General features: G+C 40.7%; 1 protein-coding gene and 1 long non-coding RNA gene across 3 annotated transcripts in view; one reads left to right on the top strand and one right to left on the bottom strand.

Annotated features, from left to right (window-relative positions):
• Window positions 1-4,026: 4,026 nt before the first annotated feature.
• Window positions 4,027-15,572, bottom strand: LOC306815322. Of its 2 annotated transcripts, none has more exons than XR_013777377.1 (3): window positions 15,456-15,572; window positions 11,629-13,758; window positions 4,027-7,722 (listed from the first exon to the last, which is right to left on the bottom strand). It is a non-coding gene; the product is annotated as an uncharacterized lncRNA (long non-coding RNA). The 2 variants fall into 2 exon arrangements; XR_013777378.1 differs by having other exon boundaries at window positions 11,629-12,633.
• Window positions 13,919-16,443, top strand: part of SYNE1 (spectrin repeat containing nuclear envelope protein 1) — a 283,485-nt gene continuing 280,960 nt past the window's right edge. Inside the window, exon 1 of the mRNA XM_079330874.1 lies at window positions 13,919-15,567. The gene's annotated coding sequence lies outside the window, so the exon portion shown is untranslated. The remainder of the gene's footprint in view (window positions 15,568-16,443) is intronic.

Raw genomic sequence — 16,443 nt, 5'->3', positions numbered from 1 at the left:
ACAATACCAAATCACCTCCTTCTCTGAAACTTTTTGAACTCCAAAAGTCCAGAGCTAGAGAGATGAAAATTTCTTTCTCTTTTCTTCAAGGATTTTCTATGTTGAAGACATTCCTTCAACATCCAAAAGCACTTGTATATGGTAGGAATTTTCAATATGAAAAAAATGCATCAAAACATTTTTAGTGGACACCAATTCTTTAGGACATTAATTTAGGGTATGAAGATGATTAAGTATTCATCATTGTTCCCTGGCTTGTTTGAGGAACTAGCTGGGCCTGACAATGTAACTGTAAATTTTTTCCTTTCCACACCCCATTCTGAAATATGAGTTCCCTGGAACACAAGCAGACTTTGAGCTGATTGCTTGGACACGTTTAATGCAATTCTGTGTTAATTTCCCATTGGAATTGTAGGTACTGCTGCTATATATAACATATAGCAATAAAAACATTGCTACAAGAGAAAATAGCCAAGATATTTAATGACATAGACCTAGAATTACTGGAGAATGAATGGACATTGATAAAATATATGATTTTGGATTTGTGTGATAATTTCTGTGGAACCAAGTTTTAACTATTTTCTTCTTAAATATGTTTCAGATAATGGATGTCCATAAGTGTTTTGCTGTGAATGGAAACCTCTGATCTCTGAGGAGGTTTTCTTGCCTTGTTTTTAGTTTACTGGCTGCATCTGTTGAGATGATCATTGTAAAAAAGAATTGAATTCACTCTAGTTGAAAAGCATCCGAGTTCAGACATGAACATGCGGACAAATAATTTCATGTTCCACATAATCAAGTGTATGAAATACAAACCTTAATTTTTTGTGAAAAAGTTGACAACACTGAGAAATGGGACAGTTTCTGCCTTGACGGTGTTCCACGATGGGAGTTTCCTTGCTTTCCTCAGAAACAAGCAGCTTATAAGGGCAATTACCAGCAGCAGATCAGAGAAGCTGCACAACTAAAAGTTTTACCAGTGACACACACCCATTATGTCTATCAGCAATTTGCAGCAAATGAAGTTTTGAATTAATGAAGGTGATGTGGGTCAAAACTGACTTGCTGATCAGGAGACTTTCCCAGGTCAGTTTCAAACTGTCTTTCCACTATTTACTCTTGAAAGAAAAAGGAAGAATTGCTAGTTTGGGCAGCAGAATTTATCTGAAAGGGGTAATGCCTCAGCATAACATATTCTAAGACAGACTCATAAAATGGTGTGGACTGGAAAAAACCTTAAAGATCTTCTAGTTCAAATCCCTCTGTCTTGTCAGGGTTGGGACCATCTGTTATACCATGTTGCTCAAAGCCACATCCAACCCAGCCTGGAAGACTTCCAAGAATGGGGTATCCACAACTTCTGCAGGAAACCTGTGAAATCTTCACCAAAAAGCTAAAGCAGATTGATAAGTCATAGACTCTCAGTTTATTATTTTAAGTGTTAGACTAATTTAATTTTTTTTTCTCTCTCTTTTTTATTTTTTTTTTCTGAGTATTGAAGAAATATATTTTACTGGTAACGCCACAGACTCCCATTTTTCTTTATTGAGAAGTATCTTTTCCTGAAAATAAAATCATCATTGCTCAAGGTAACCTCATGGGTAAAAATGCTCATCATTTTTCATTTTACTGACAACTGTCACTTCTGACTGATGGGATATGGGGGTATGTAGATGATGAGATGTCAAATACATTACTGATGTGAGTTCAATTCCAATTAAATGAGCAATCTTTTACTCTTTGAAAAGACTAATTTAATTCTGTCCTTAAGGGTTTTGAATGCACTGGTTAAATTAGGGGAGGTGCTTTGAATTTACTGCAGCACTAGCCCTAATGCTGAGGAAACACAGATATATATATATATATATATAATTCTCCTGCATGAAACCACAAAATCTTATTTAAAATGAAAGCAGAGTTCACTGGAAAGAAAAAAGAAGGATAGAATGAGCATCCAGTGAAACTTTTTCTTTTTCTTTTTTTTTTTTACACTTTCCATCTGGAGATTGTGATTTAAACTGGGATTTCCTTTAATTGTTTCATATTTCAGCAGCCTCATATTTGTCCTTGGGTAGTTTTACAGCTCTCCGGATGCATGAAGAAAAAAACTCAGGAGTTTTTTTTTATTTGACCAGTGATGAAAAATGTTCCTGTCTGCCATCAAACTATCAATGTTAAATGCTGCTCATAATGTGACAAAGGGCTGAAAAAGTACATCTTGACTTTACTGGCTTTAATGACTTGCTTCAAGTTCAGACAGCAAAGTTCTTCAGTTTACCAGCTGCAGGTTAAATGTCCTGCTGCCACGTGGTGGCTTTATCAGAATACACCTTTCAGTGTGATCTGGCTGCCATGAATGAAATGAAACGTGGTTGCAGTAACACCCTCATCTTAGAAAACTCATTGGTTTCTGGGAGTGTGTTAGTTGTTACTAAATTTCCTCCATATTTTTTGGAGAAAGGAATTTCATGAGTATTTCGGACATTCATTATTTTTTGGGAGCTGTGAAATCCTAAGAATTATATTAAAGACAATAAGATCCCTCATTGCTAATTATGCACCATTATGTGATTGAGAAGACACTGTCACTCTGCAGTACATGAATACTCTTTTCATTTACTGGAACACATGTAATATTTTTAGATGCAATATTCAACTCAAAACTCAGTAACCATAATTTTTCCCTAATGTGGAAGTCTTATACTATTCAGCAAAAGATGATTGAGAAACATAAAAAGAGGCTGAGGAGAGCACTCCCCTTCTGCCAACTGGACACTTTCTGATTCCTGTTTTTCTTCATTGTATTTGTGTTGTTGGAGACTGTGTGTATTTACGTGTGGGTGGAAAAGGAAGGAGGAGAGGATTAAAAGAGGTTACACAGCAAAATATCTTTTATGTTGTTGCATTACAGCACTGATTTTCAGTTTAACTGAGTTTCAGTTAAACTTAAGGTCAGAGGAAAAAAAAAGTGTTTCTGATTCAGGTTTATATATTTTAAATAAAATGTATCTCAAAATCACCCCAGGGCAGTGGGTGCTGCTAGAAGCAATAGTGGTAAGTAATATGGGTAAAAGACAGTTTTAGCATCTTGGTACTGGATTCCCACAGGCAAGTGCTAGCTAGGGAGGATGGTGCTGAGAGCTGGCATCATGGGGCGTGTGGGAGTCCATCTGCACACCTCAGCATGGGTGAAATCCTCGGGGACACAAGAGGGGGAAGAGGGAGGGGACAAAGATGAGCTATTTGAGGATAACAAAGTCAGGGCCTTCCTTTCTCACTGTTTCCTGTCTATTTCATGGTGGCCTATATGACACTAGAAATTTGGAAAATTGAAAGAACCAAACTCAAATTTTTAGCAGGAAACTAAATTGGCAGTAACCATCCCAGGAGAGAAGAAAACAAGGTAATGTTGTTATCTAAGATTTCTTTCCTCACAGGGAATTGAAATGGAGGCATAAACTCATCTAGTTTCAACCTTCAAGTTGAATTTTCACAAATAACTAAAGAGGATTATTTGACATGATTGCTAATAGGGGCAGAAAACTGGAGTCAGCAAGCCAAAAAATTCCCTCTTCATTGTTAGTTCTCCTACAAATGCATCCTGTGAACCCACTTCCCACACAGAGGATGAAAATGAAATCCACCAATATGCTTTCCAAAAGGTGGAAAATATTTATCTAGTGGATAAATTTGTCAGTTTTGTATAAACTTACCATCTAGAAAAGAGATTTGCCATTATGTTCTTAGACAACAACATTTCCTTGTCTTCAGCTATGATGCTAGAGGGCAAAGGACAGAGCAATAAACCTCAGAATCTTTCCATTCATTTCTGCTCCCTGAAAATCCTGAGACATGCAGTGCTGAAGCATGACATTTAGTAAAGTCATTACCTTAATTCAGATTGCTCTGCTATTCTTTCTTCTGCCCCCTGAGAAGGGAACCAAGTAAGGGGACAGAAAGAAACAACACCCAAAAGTTATTCAGTATGACAAGAACTTTTTATTTTAGCACTTTGGTGGTAACTGTTAGAGTTCTACATTTGAACTGAAAAATTTACCTCCACCTACCAATACTGGATAAAAAAATCATCTCTTGCTGTTGTATTCTGTTCAATCTGCTGTTAAAAAGATGGAACAAAATGGAATCCATTTCCCCACTCCCTAGGATGCTCTAAATTTATAATTTCATTGAAATAATATTCATAGATTAGCTGTATTTGTTCATGCTGTGAGATACTTCTATTTCACAAGATATCAGTCTTCTGGTGAGCAGCAAGTCTCACTTATCTTTACAATTCACAAACTGTTTAGAAGCAGAAATGTACTTTTTCCCAAGTAGCCACACGGAATTTAATGGATTTATCATGCAGCATTCCCTTACTACAAGAAAAAAACATAAATTCCTGTACTACCATTTGTGTGTGGAGCTGTGCACCAGTGAATCTGTGTTCAGTACCTCTGCAGTGCTGCTGCCTGTGGGTGGGCAGAGGCTGTTATCTGCAATCCTTCTGCTGAGTTGTAAACTAGGATTTAGGACTGACATGACTTAATTTAATCATGAAGTTAGTCACACCAAGAAACAGCACACTGGATTCAAGGTATGCTTCTTATGACCATTTTTATAGCCATTTTAGTGGAAAGGGTTCCCGCAGTTATTTCATTACAAGTGTTAGGTAAGAGCCTAATCCATCACATCATTGCTAATGAAAATATCCCTAAACATAATGAGATACCATAGTAGGTGTGAAACCCTCTAGAGGGTATTTATAGCTCCTGAATATCTGAAATATTTTTCAAAAATAAGAATAGAATGATGGTAAGAACAAAATCTTTGCTGTTCATCTGTTTATATTAGGGCTGTTTCCAAAGTTATTTCTATAGATTCTAATGTAAAAAGAAAAATCCAGGGTCATTTAATAATAAGATTTTTTCCCAGTCTTAGGTATTATATCTGGATCACTTAATTATTTCTTTCTAGACCTATATCTGGTCTACCTGGCTAGTCACAAAAAATAGTCTTTTAATAACCATACACCACCAGATACCATTTTGGTTTGATTCAGTTAGATTTACTGTGGACATATTGCTTAGTTTTCATGACTCCATTTGTTTGATAGATGAACAGATTGAAAACTCTTCTTTCATTTTTCTAGCCAAATGGCTTGTTACAGTCAAAAGCTGCTTTCTGAGTCATACCATGAAGCAAAACAACAACAAATGCTTGATAATTATAGTCCCCTTCATCAGTTTACTACTACCATAAAATGTCTAGTAAAAAAAATTTTCTTAAGTTTAGAGCAAGAGGAAATCCTATGGGAAATGTTAAGAATGGAGGCATGATGAACAATTGAAGGAAATTGCCTTTCCAGTAGTCATGAATGTTTAATCTTCCCATCCTCTGATTGACAGGATCACACCATAGCCATGGTGTATCCATGGTGTATTCCTATAAATTCAACAAGCTTGAAATGCCACCCATGAATTTAGCTGGACTTTGATTCCTCTGTTACAGTACTTTTGATTTACTGTCAGACAATTCAAATTTACATGGTATCAAAATTCCCTAAGTATATGAAACCAAGATCAACCATCCAGAAAAGTACAAAGAGTACAACACCTCATAGCACTGAAAGTAGAGATTTTGAGGACTATCAAGTCCAAGGGCAATGCTTTGTATGCCAACTTAGCTTGCTTAGTTTTGTAATTAATTATTCTTATTAAGGTTTCCCCAAGGCTTCCCATTCATCAATCCCAACTCTGTTTTACTTAAGTTCTGCAACAAAAAATTACAGTGAGACTAGATGATTTGCATTTCTTCTTTTTTTTTCTGCAAATTATTTTTCCTGTACTCTGCAGGAAAATATCACAACAAAAAGCAAGAGTGCAAGTTTCCAATAATTTTTAAAATTTTTTATTGTCCATTTTCTTTGCCCTTCCCCTGACAGCAGCATGAAAGGGTTAAAGAAATTTCAACTTGTTTGCCAGGTCTGTCCTGCTTGCCTTGCTTGTTGAGCTGCAGTTTATTAGAGCAGGACCATTATGACTGCTGTAACTGGCAGCAACCTGTTTGTCTGACCTTGTCTTCAGTAGAGAAGTAATCAAGAGTAAAAGCAGGTACTTGATCATGTTTAAGTGGGAAAAAGATAGAAGCCATGTCATGAAAACTGTTGTTCCCTCGGCATACCTATGAGTCCCAGAGAAGTTATGTCCCAAAGTAATTACAGGATTTTTGTCTGATGAAAGACTGCGGTAGTCATTCCTCCCACATATACTTTCCTTCTAGTCATCCCAAAACTTTCCAGAGTCATAGAACCTCCAAACCTTTGCCCTCACTCTCACCCACATAGCCATCCTAGCCACCTCTGACAATGCCCCCTACTCCCTCTCTCCCGAGAACCCACACAGACTTCTGTATTTTTAACCTCCACACCAGTGAGCACCTCGGTCCCTCAGCAAGCTAATTGGAGAACTCCACAGAGAATGGAAATGCAATTATGGTCCTTTGGAAACTGGTGAATAATTAATTTAACCATTTTGTACTGCAGGTCATTAATTTTTACTGCTCTCAGATAGCTTGCCATTAAGGGGAGTAAGCTGAATAAATCTTGTGCTGTAAGGGTGAGAGGTTGTGGACACAGGCATCCAAGCATGGAGTGACTGCAGAAACTCCAGATGTAGAAAATCATTTACCAGTAAGTACCAGGAGCTTGGTATTCCTTGAAGAATGCATGTGCACTTTCATGCATGCTTTCAGTTTTACAATGATGAAACTTTCAGTGGAACAACTCCTGATGTATTCTGTAAAGATCTTGGGAGACAAGCACATCTGAGATGTAGGAATTCTGAAACAGATATTCAGCAAACACAAACTGCATCAGTAAATTGAATCACATGTGCTCACAATCATGATCTGAATGACTGAAAATATCAGAAATAAAAGTATGAGAGATGAGGATATTATGGAAATGAAACTGTTAAGACAAAGGCAAAGCATTCAACAACATGACTACTTAACATGGGTCAGTCAAACTTAGGAAATTTCTGAAAGAAAGTGCAGTAAGAAAGAAAGCACAATAAGAGTAAAATGTAGAACTAAAAGACATACATCAGGAATGACTGCTAACCCTCTCAACTAACATCACTTGATCTTAACCAAAGATACCTGGACTGATCGAGGAATAGTCCTAAGACTGTCAGGACAGGCATGGTATGAGACTTAAAAAATAAACAAGAAAGAACTGGAGACTCCATAACTAGACAACAATCAGAAATTGTAAGGGGAAGCAGGAGGAGGGGAATTAATGTCAGCAAGAACTCTTCCACTTTCCAGTTTTGAAAATAAAGATAAGTCACGTCTTTTGAAATTATGGTTGTTGCCAATTCTCAGGAATATATCATGAAAGATTCTTGTATAGTAATGACAACCTAAATCTGATCTTCTGATAAAATCATAGAATATATCCTCTAACTGGGTGATTAATTGCTTGCTGTTTCCTTATTTTGAAGCACAGTCAATAAAACGAGCAGGCTGACCTCAGAATGAAATCTTTTTGGATTTTCCTGGGATGGATTGAGCTGACCGGAGTTGTGATAGGAATTTTGAGGTGAGACCACTACTGACCATATTGCTCTCTTCTGTATCCAGAGGATATGAATCTGTGGCAAGTCTGAGATGCAGTGCTGGTGGTCCAGGCTGCCCTTTTAGTTCTAGGGTGCTGCACTTCAAAGTCAGAGGTGATAATCAGAACAGTGGCTGGTATAGTCATCCCTACCAATGCAACATGAATACAAACCCAGGCCATTCTGCTCTGACAGTATTTTACAAAATCTGTGTAAACAACAACAAAATCTGTCTCTGGAGAACATAAAATGTTTATGAAGTCTCCAGAAATAAGCATGGAGGAGCTAGAAGCATCTGGGCCTTAACACCATAACTTTGTCTCTGACAGGCACCTGCAAACGGCGTAGTGGTCCCCATAACACAGAGGAGCAGTTTTATAAAATGTGATACCAGCAGATGGAAATAAAACCCTGTAAGGATATAAACCACCAGTGGGCTGTCTGAGCTTCTCTTTCAGCTATAAAACTTAATTTTTGGAGGTCGAAAAGATACAGTTATGAGAGATTTTTTAGACAGAAAAACTCTTCCAGAAGAGTGTTTGGTCACCCAAGAACAATATTGAACAATGATTTGGTCTATACAGGAAAAAATATTCACTCAAAGCATTAAGGTAGAAAGAAAGAGTTCCCTTGGGGACGTTTTGCCTAGTGGAAAGAGCATATTTACTGAATAATTATTGTGATGAATTTAAAGTACATTCTGTATTTTTGAACTGTGCCACAGTATTTTTCTGAAATAATATTACAGTGTAGTCTTGAAACTACCAAATTTCCTTGTCGTTACAGCTAAATATTGAAAACATCCAATGAAAAAATATTCAGACATTGTAGGAATGAATGACTCACATGAAATTGCAGCCACCATCAGGATAAAGCATAGCACTGAAACAGTGGACACAATTAAAGCCAAGAGATGGGTAGCACATAATTCTGGGGGGAAAAAAAGACACTTTGTAGGCATGATACCTTATTCTTTCAACATTGCTTGGCCTTTCTACTGGTCATTTAGAAATCTTATAATTTCATTCTTAAGTTTAATCTACCAATTCAGAAAATGTTTGTTAATAAAATTTATGCCTGCCTCTGTGTAAGAGAGATTTTTGTACAATTATTTTTCATTGTCTCTTTATTATGTTACATTATTCTTTAAACTCCTATTCTAAATAAGCATTTTTTTTTACAGGAATTGCAATACTGTTTTAAACAACACCATCTGTTTTCACAGAAAACAACATGCTTCCTACTCATTATATGCTATTAGACAAGACATAGAGCTTCCAGTTCCTGAATGAAAATGAACATGATAAAAAACATTGATGTCTCATAAAAGAATCCTGACATTTCAGAAAAACTTCTGGTGCTACCTGTAAACATCAAACGATAGAAAATAATATCTGATAACATTAATTTCACAGAGATGGCAGATATCTGCCCTTGGAAGCTCACATGAATACCAAGATGGTACTTTTACTTAATGAGTTTAAGGTATATTCAAAATGAGGTCAGGAAAGCTTTTGAATAAATTCTTTCACTCACACAATATTTTTTAGTGGCTCAGATCCATACCTTGTCGTTTAAAATATTTACTGTACTAGACATACCTTAGATATTTAATTTTAATAGATTTTTTCATGTGTTTTGCATTCAGATCACTATAGAAGTCAGAAAATACAGCTTTGAAACTCCAAGCATAATGACAGTGACAGAGAATAGCCACTGTCAGTCAGCCAATAGCTGAGTAATCATAGTGATCATGAGAATCTTAAATATATTAATCACAGATTATGAAAAATCATGGTCCAGGGTTTCCTCTAGGTAGATAATGTATTATCAGGGAGATTAGCCTCCCACTAGACCCATATGCTGCTTATAACAACTAAGTAAATCTAAGATGTTAAAAATCCATTTCTTATTAGCAAAATAATACTTTCTCCAATCTGAGTGATACCACCTGCCTTCTCATGTTTTGGTAACATCAGTTTGGTCTTGCAAGATGCTGTAGCTGCCTCTTGTGGCACACTGAGCTTCTCATCCCTCATTAAATACCCTGTTCTCAATTTCTGTTTAGATCTCCTTTCAGATTAGAGCTAAAAGACAGCTCCACATTGTCTAACGACCCCAATTTACCCAAGAGCCCTCTCTTCCTACCAGGTTAGCCTTTTATTTTAGTCTCCAAATCATCATTTTGCTGTGGTCACTGTCATATACTGTGGTTTCCATCTTGTTTATTATTTTTACCACAAGGATTTTTTGTTTGACTGTAATATTGTAATATTCAGAGCAGTAATTATTTTTATTTCCTTATCATTTAAGATAGATTGTTTTTTCTGTTCCCACATGTATCTCCAAGCAAGTAAAGAAATGCAGTTATTCTGCTTGTGTTACATAACAGGTAGATAATTCACCAAGGTATTATGACTTTTCCTGATAAGATATTTGTCCATGTTTGTTTGAGATTGGTGCCAGCTGAGAATCTGCCCAATGCTGTTCAAAGGCACAGTTCAAAAAGGTATTTTGTCTTTGTTAGAATGTAAGGAGACTCAAAATTACTTTTGATTTGGAGGATTAGAATTTTTGGCCTGTTCCTGCAGCATTTTTTTAGCCCAGCACTAAAGGAAACAGCACTTTGATACAGTCCACAGGGTGGCACAATCTGATCATGATTGCTTTGTACTACTGGTTCACTACAAGGAATTTACTCTTACTATGTTCATCTGAATTTTTTAACTGATTTTATTTAATTTTTAAAGTTATTTTCCTATGCCAAAGCATTGCTAGAAAATGTTAAGCTATGTGTTTAAAGATTCATCTCCTCAACAGACAAGGGGCTGGAGGCACAAGGGTGAAGGGCTAAGTGGTTAAAATGTGTCCTGTAAAAAGCAGTAGTGTTTGATGATGTGAGTCTTTACCTGCCAGTGCAGCAGGGCTCAGGCTTCTGGAGCTGGGCAGACTGGGATCCAGGGGCTAAATGCTGGCACAAGGGAGTGTTTAACATCAGCTACAGGAGGGGGTCACCCTTTATGGCTCTGTATGGACTTGCATGTATATTCTGCTCTCAGGCTTTCACCCTGGCAAGGCAGGACCAGGCTGGTCCCGTGACAAGTGTCAGCATGAGCACTGTGGTTTGGGTCCCTCCTGAGCTGTGCACGCACATTCCTGTGTGTGCACACTGATGTGATGAGCACCTGCTGGGAGCTGAGCACACTCAGCTCTGCTGCTGGCTGGATGTGGGGTTGGGAACCTGTGGCAGCCTTGCTGCTATTCAACTGCTGGATTGGGCAGCTTCTAGTGGAATTCTTGGCTGGCAGTCCTTCTGCTTAATTAACACCTTCAAGGAATAACCTTTGAGCCTATTTTAGACAATATTGGGGTATCCCCTTTTCAATCTTGTATAGAAGTTTGAGATTTTAGGGGTTTTTTCCAATTTAGTGTAACTTGTGAAGCATAAACAAGAGAAAATTGTCAAAACAATACATTTTGAAAGGATATAATGACTTTCTTGACAAAAATGGGGTGACTAACACTAGAAATAAATGCCATTTGTTTTAGTTCGACTCTTGCCTTATGTTAGACTGAGCTCATTCAGTACATATAAATCCTAATTATCTCTAAGCTGTTATAATTTTTATAACTTCACTTACAAGAATGTATCACATTTCACAGTATAATATACTAGTTTAGCAGATGATTTTTTCCTGATTTTTTTCCACTCCCACATAATTTTGTGTAATGTCATCCCACAGTATTTATTTATTTCAGCACAATGGAAGGGAAGTGGTGTGTTGCTGTATTTCATGTAATTCAGTAAAATTCATGTTAAAGGGAATATATTCACTGGCTTCTAGTTGTATCTTCATTTTATTTTCAAATATACTTCACCCAGGTTTTGTTACATTCAAATAGAAAACATAAACACTTAAGTACGACATACAAAACTATGTGGAAAAAAATCATGCAGTTTTGCAGTGTATAGATTCTTGGAGAAGCAGGGAGAGATTTCAGATACCTTGGACTTTTGAAGGGCAGACTTTGGCCTGTTTAGGAGATGGGTTGCCAGTCCCTTGGGAGGCAGTCCTGAAAGGCAAAGGAGTCCAGGAAGGGTAGTCATTCTTCAGGAAGGAAATCCTAAATGTGCAGGAGCAGGCTGTCCCAGAGTGCTGAAAGATGAGCCAGAAGGAAGGACCGCCCTGGCTGAGCAGAGAGCTTTGGCTCAGAGATAAATGTGGTGCTCCACAAGTGGTGTTCCCCAGCTCTCAGCACTGGGGTCAGTTCCTTTCCTTCATTTAATATCTTTACCAATGATTTGGGTGAGGAGATCAAGTGCAACCTCAGTCAGTTTGCAGTTGAGACACCAGGCTGGGAGGGGGTGAGGATCTGCTGGAGGGCTCTGCAGAGGGATCTGGACAGGCTGGACCAATGGGCTGAGGCAAATCAATAAGGCCAAGTCCTGCCTCTGGGGCACAACAACCCCAGGCAGTGCTACAGGCTTGGGGAAGAGTAGCTGGAAAGTGGAATGGCAGGAAAGGACCTGGGGATGCTGGTCAAGAACCAATGAGTCTGAGCCAGGAGGTTGTAGCAAGGTGGGTGTCAGTCTCTTATTAATAAGTGATAGTACAAGAACAAACAGCCTCAAGATGTATCAGGGGAGGTTTAGATTGGTTGTTAGGAAAATTTCTCTGTGGGAAGGGTTGTGCACTGGAACAGGCTGCCCAGCCAAGTCATTGATTCCCTGACCCTGGAGGTATTTAAAAGACATGTAGATGTGATTTTTTGGGAACCAGTGAAGAAGTGGACGTGGACTAGGTCAAGAGTTGGGCTTGATGATCTTTCAAGCCTTTGTTCAAACGGTATGATTCTTTGATTGAATGTTTATACATTTATGCCTGATACAGTGCATGAAAACCAGATGTAGAACTGCTCAGGAGGTGTGTGGCAATGCTTCCAGGTTGTACATAGATACTGTGGCAGTTTAGGACAGGAAGGAAGTGGCAACTACTGCTTGCTGCAAAAGCTGCAAGAAAAAAAAAAGCTGCTCTTTTACTCAAACCAGGCTCAGCATCCACAGTTACAGCAAAGGGACCCAAAAGAGATCAAGACACTTACAGAGATAGCCCATTCTGCACTCTGACAAAGTATCAAAAAATTAAAAATGCCTTTCAGGAAGACACTTGTCTAGTCCGAGCTTAAATATCTTCCACGACTCCAGTTTCACTTCTTTCTTATGGTATGTGGTGCAAAGCTTCATTTCCTCCTTAATTTTTGGTTTCTGGTATGACAATACCATGGCAAGCAGTTTACTTCTTGTCCTATGTACCGTGCACACCGAGAAGAATGATTCCCTTCCTTTTAGTGCTTCTTTAGAATGTTATTATACCTCATGCCAGTTTTTAATCTCTAGATTGAATAACGATTTCAGACTTTTCTTTTGGATTAAGTATTCTAAACTTTCCACCATTTCCATGGCTGGCCTCTGGATTTTCTCTACCTGATTTAGATATTTTTTGAAGTCTGGCAACCAAAACTGGACCAAATAGAGAGTGATACAATACTGGGGCAAACTGAAACATTACTGTATCTCTCTTGTAGGCAGTATTTCTCTTTTGAGGAAAAGTGCCCTAAATTCTTCAGTGCAAAAGATCTCTTCATGTTTCAGCTAAAAGCAGCAGCCCTTGAGAATGCTATATATTATCAATTCTAATCGCTTGTCCTTGCAGAAAAGATATTTACACATACCAAGAGGCAACAGTTTCAGATAAAGTAATTTTAAAAATTAAAAGCAAAATATAAAAAGTAATAATGACAAATACATTGTCCTTAGGACAGCACAGACAATTTTGTATCTAGCTGAGCTTTTAAAACATACAGTGCAGCATTTAATGCTGACATTGAAGCTTATACTAGCAAGTACTTTGCTGAACTGCTTCAAACAATAGTAGTATTAGTTACATGAAGTCTGAGCTTCTGCAGAAAAGATGCTCCCATTCAAGTGGATACTCACACTCTTAGCCTAGAAAAATAACATTTTCCAGAAGATGCAGCAAAGTGAGGATTTTTTTTCAGCAAAAAGATATATGTAGAAAGGGGGAACTCAGAAACACGTTAGCATCCTCTTCCTTTGCCATTTTTGGTGCTGCAACTGGGGTAAGGCAGAGAAGAAGAACAAAGAGGTAAGAAAAATTAGATGAGAAAAGCTTTTCAGTTCTCCTCCTGCACACTCTCTGCCCCCTGCCCCCCTCCCCCCCCCAAATACCCCCCAACCAAACAAACAAAAAATCCCATAACCCTTCAAAAGGAGGAAAATTTCTGGCCCAATATGCCTGGTTACACTCATTGTCAGAAAGAGGTAATTTTTGTGGATGGTTGGAGGTGACCTAGATATGTACATCCCAGTTGCACATGAATTCTTGCTGTAGCTCCTGGTATGTTTGCTTCTTCCACACAGGACCCTGGCTCCAAGTGTGCAATCCATAACTGCATAGTGTTGGGATAGGTGTCATGAGTGTAAGTGCTCATATCACGAGGGAAGCACCAATGTTAATGTGACTAGTGCTGAAGGACAGGGTGATGCTGAGTAATCTCTGCTGCCTCTAACTCAGATTTTATCCATCCACTCAGTAAACACTCTGCATGCTAATGTTGTAGAATCACTGCAGCACTGCCAGAAACGATGAAAACTAAGAGGTTCATTGGCACTGCTTCTCTCAACTTCTCCATTTCGGCTCCAAATGAGTGGGTTTTTTTTTTCCCAATGACACAGACCAGAGATGATCCATCTCTCAAGCAGAAAAATATCCTTCTGCCTCCTGCATGGAGCTAGCCTTAATGGTATCAATTACAATTAAAGAGGGAAAAAGCAAAAATAAGTCATAGGGATTGTGCAATATCTTTGGAAGAGGCAGAATCACGTTTTATACTGGGGGCACAAGAACTGTTGCATGGTTAGCGTGGTTAGAGCTCGAAAGTGGCAGACCGTCTTGCCAGCTCCTTTGAATATTTCTGTCCTGCTGCTGTTATGTAAGAGCTGCTGTCCCAGTTTGCTTGTGCAGCTCTCTGCCTTACGCGTGATGATGCTCTGGAGCCTACGCCAAAGGTAATGCCCTACAGCACGCTCTATATCGCAGCAATAATAATAATAATAGTAATAGAATAGTAATAGTAATTAGTAGCGACATCTCGATACAGTCCTACGAGTATTTCGGCTACTCGCCAGACCGCACTTCGGGGCCGAGGCCGGTGTCTCATGCTCCAGCTCCCCGGCACGGCGGTCAGCGCAGCCGCCCCCGGACAAGCTGCCCCGGCTCTGCTGCTGCTGCTGCTGCTGCTGCTGCTGCAGGCGCGGCGGGGCGGGGCGCAAGGACAGCGGGCACCGGGCACGGGCTGCAGCCCGCAGGCAGCGGCGGCCGCGCTCTGACGGGGAGGCGCCGCAAGGGTACGGCACACGCACCCCGCACACGCATCCTGCACACGCATCCTGCACACGCATCCCCGGCACACGCACTCCACACACGCATCCTGCACACGCATCCCCGGCACACGCACTATACACACGCATCCTGCACACGCATTCCCGGCACACGCACTATACACACGCACTCCGGACAGGCGCCCGCACACGCATCCCCGCACACGCACCCGGCACACGCATCCTTCACACGCACCACACACACACATCCCTGACACACGCATCCTTCACACGCACCCCACACACACATCCCTGACACAGGCTCCCGCACACACATCCCGGCGCACGCGTCCCCGGCACACGCATCCCGCACTCGCATCTCCGCACCCCGCGCACGCACCCGCGCTCCCGCCCTCTCCCCACCCCCGCACCTGCTTCCTCGCCGCGGGCCGGCGGGGCGGGGCGGCGCGCCGTGTTGTGCTCGGTAACCAGGCAGCTGCGCGGAGCAGCGCGGAGCAGCGCGGTGCGGTGCGGCGGGCGGAGGTAGGGCGCGGCGCCGCGGGTCCCCGGGGCGGCGGGGGGTGCCCGGGGCTGCGGGTTCGGCGGGGGCGGGTGCATTCGGTGAGCCCGCGAGTGGCCGGAGCGCGGCAGGGAAGAGGGGGGTCCCACGGGGCAGCCTCTGCCGGCTGCCCGCCAGCCGCCTCCTGCGCAGAACTGTCTGGAGGTGAATCCGAAACTCGGTGCCTGGTTGCGGAGTTTGGCCGCGTTCCGGAGTGGGTTTGAGGTTTTGCCCTTTCGGAGCGGACAAACCCGGCGGGGGTCTGTGCTGGTTCTCCTCCTGAAGTGCATGTACGTGTGTGTTGCAGAGATAGCCAGTTTTGTGCTCAGTCACACGCTGCAGGCCAAAACGTAGTTAACCAAAGGAAATATGACTATTGATGGGCGCTCCCGGGAAGCCAGTTTTAGCCTGGGTTGCGCGCAGTGATGGTGCAAAAAGGGCAAGTGCACCACGACAGAGATGCACAGAGCCCATATGTTCCCTGGCTTGTGTGGTAACTCCCCGGAGGTAAGACCTGCTGAAATACTCACTGACAAGGTTGTTACTAGGATTTAGACAACTATATCCATGCTGAAGAAAAGTGCTTGTAAGAAATATTAGTAACCTGCTACGAAAGACCAGGTATTGGAATTTGATGAGGAAATACTTATGCAAATCATATGTGTGATGGTGAGGGAAACGCCGGTGCGTCTGGCTGTGAGGGATTTATACCTATGTGGCTTGTAGGGAAATGGTGTGTGGTGTTTCTGGCTGCCTGCCAGAACTCCTCTAGTGCAGAGCCTGTTGAACGACTCCTAACAGGCACGCGCTTTCCTGTAGTAGTACTAGTGATGGACTGTCTGCTCTCCGTGATCTCTGAT

The sequence above is a fragment of the Erithacus rubecula genome (assembly GCF_903797595.1).
Source record: "Erithacus rubecula genome assembly, chromosome: 2".
NCBI classification, from domain to species: domain Eukaryota; kingdom Metazoa; phylum Chordata; class Aves; order Passeriformes; family Muscicapidae; genus Erithacus; species Erithacus rubecula.
This window is presented reverse-complemented; position numbering and strand designations above follow the sequence as displayed.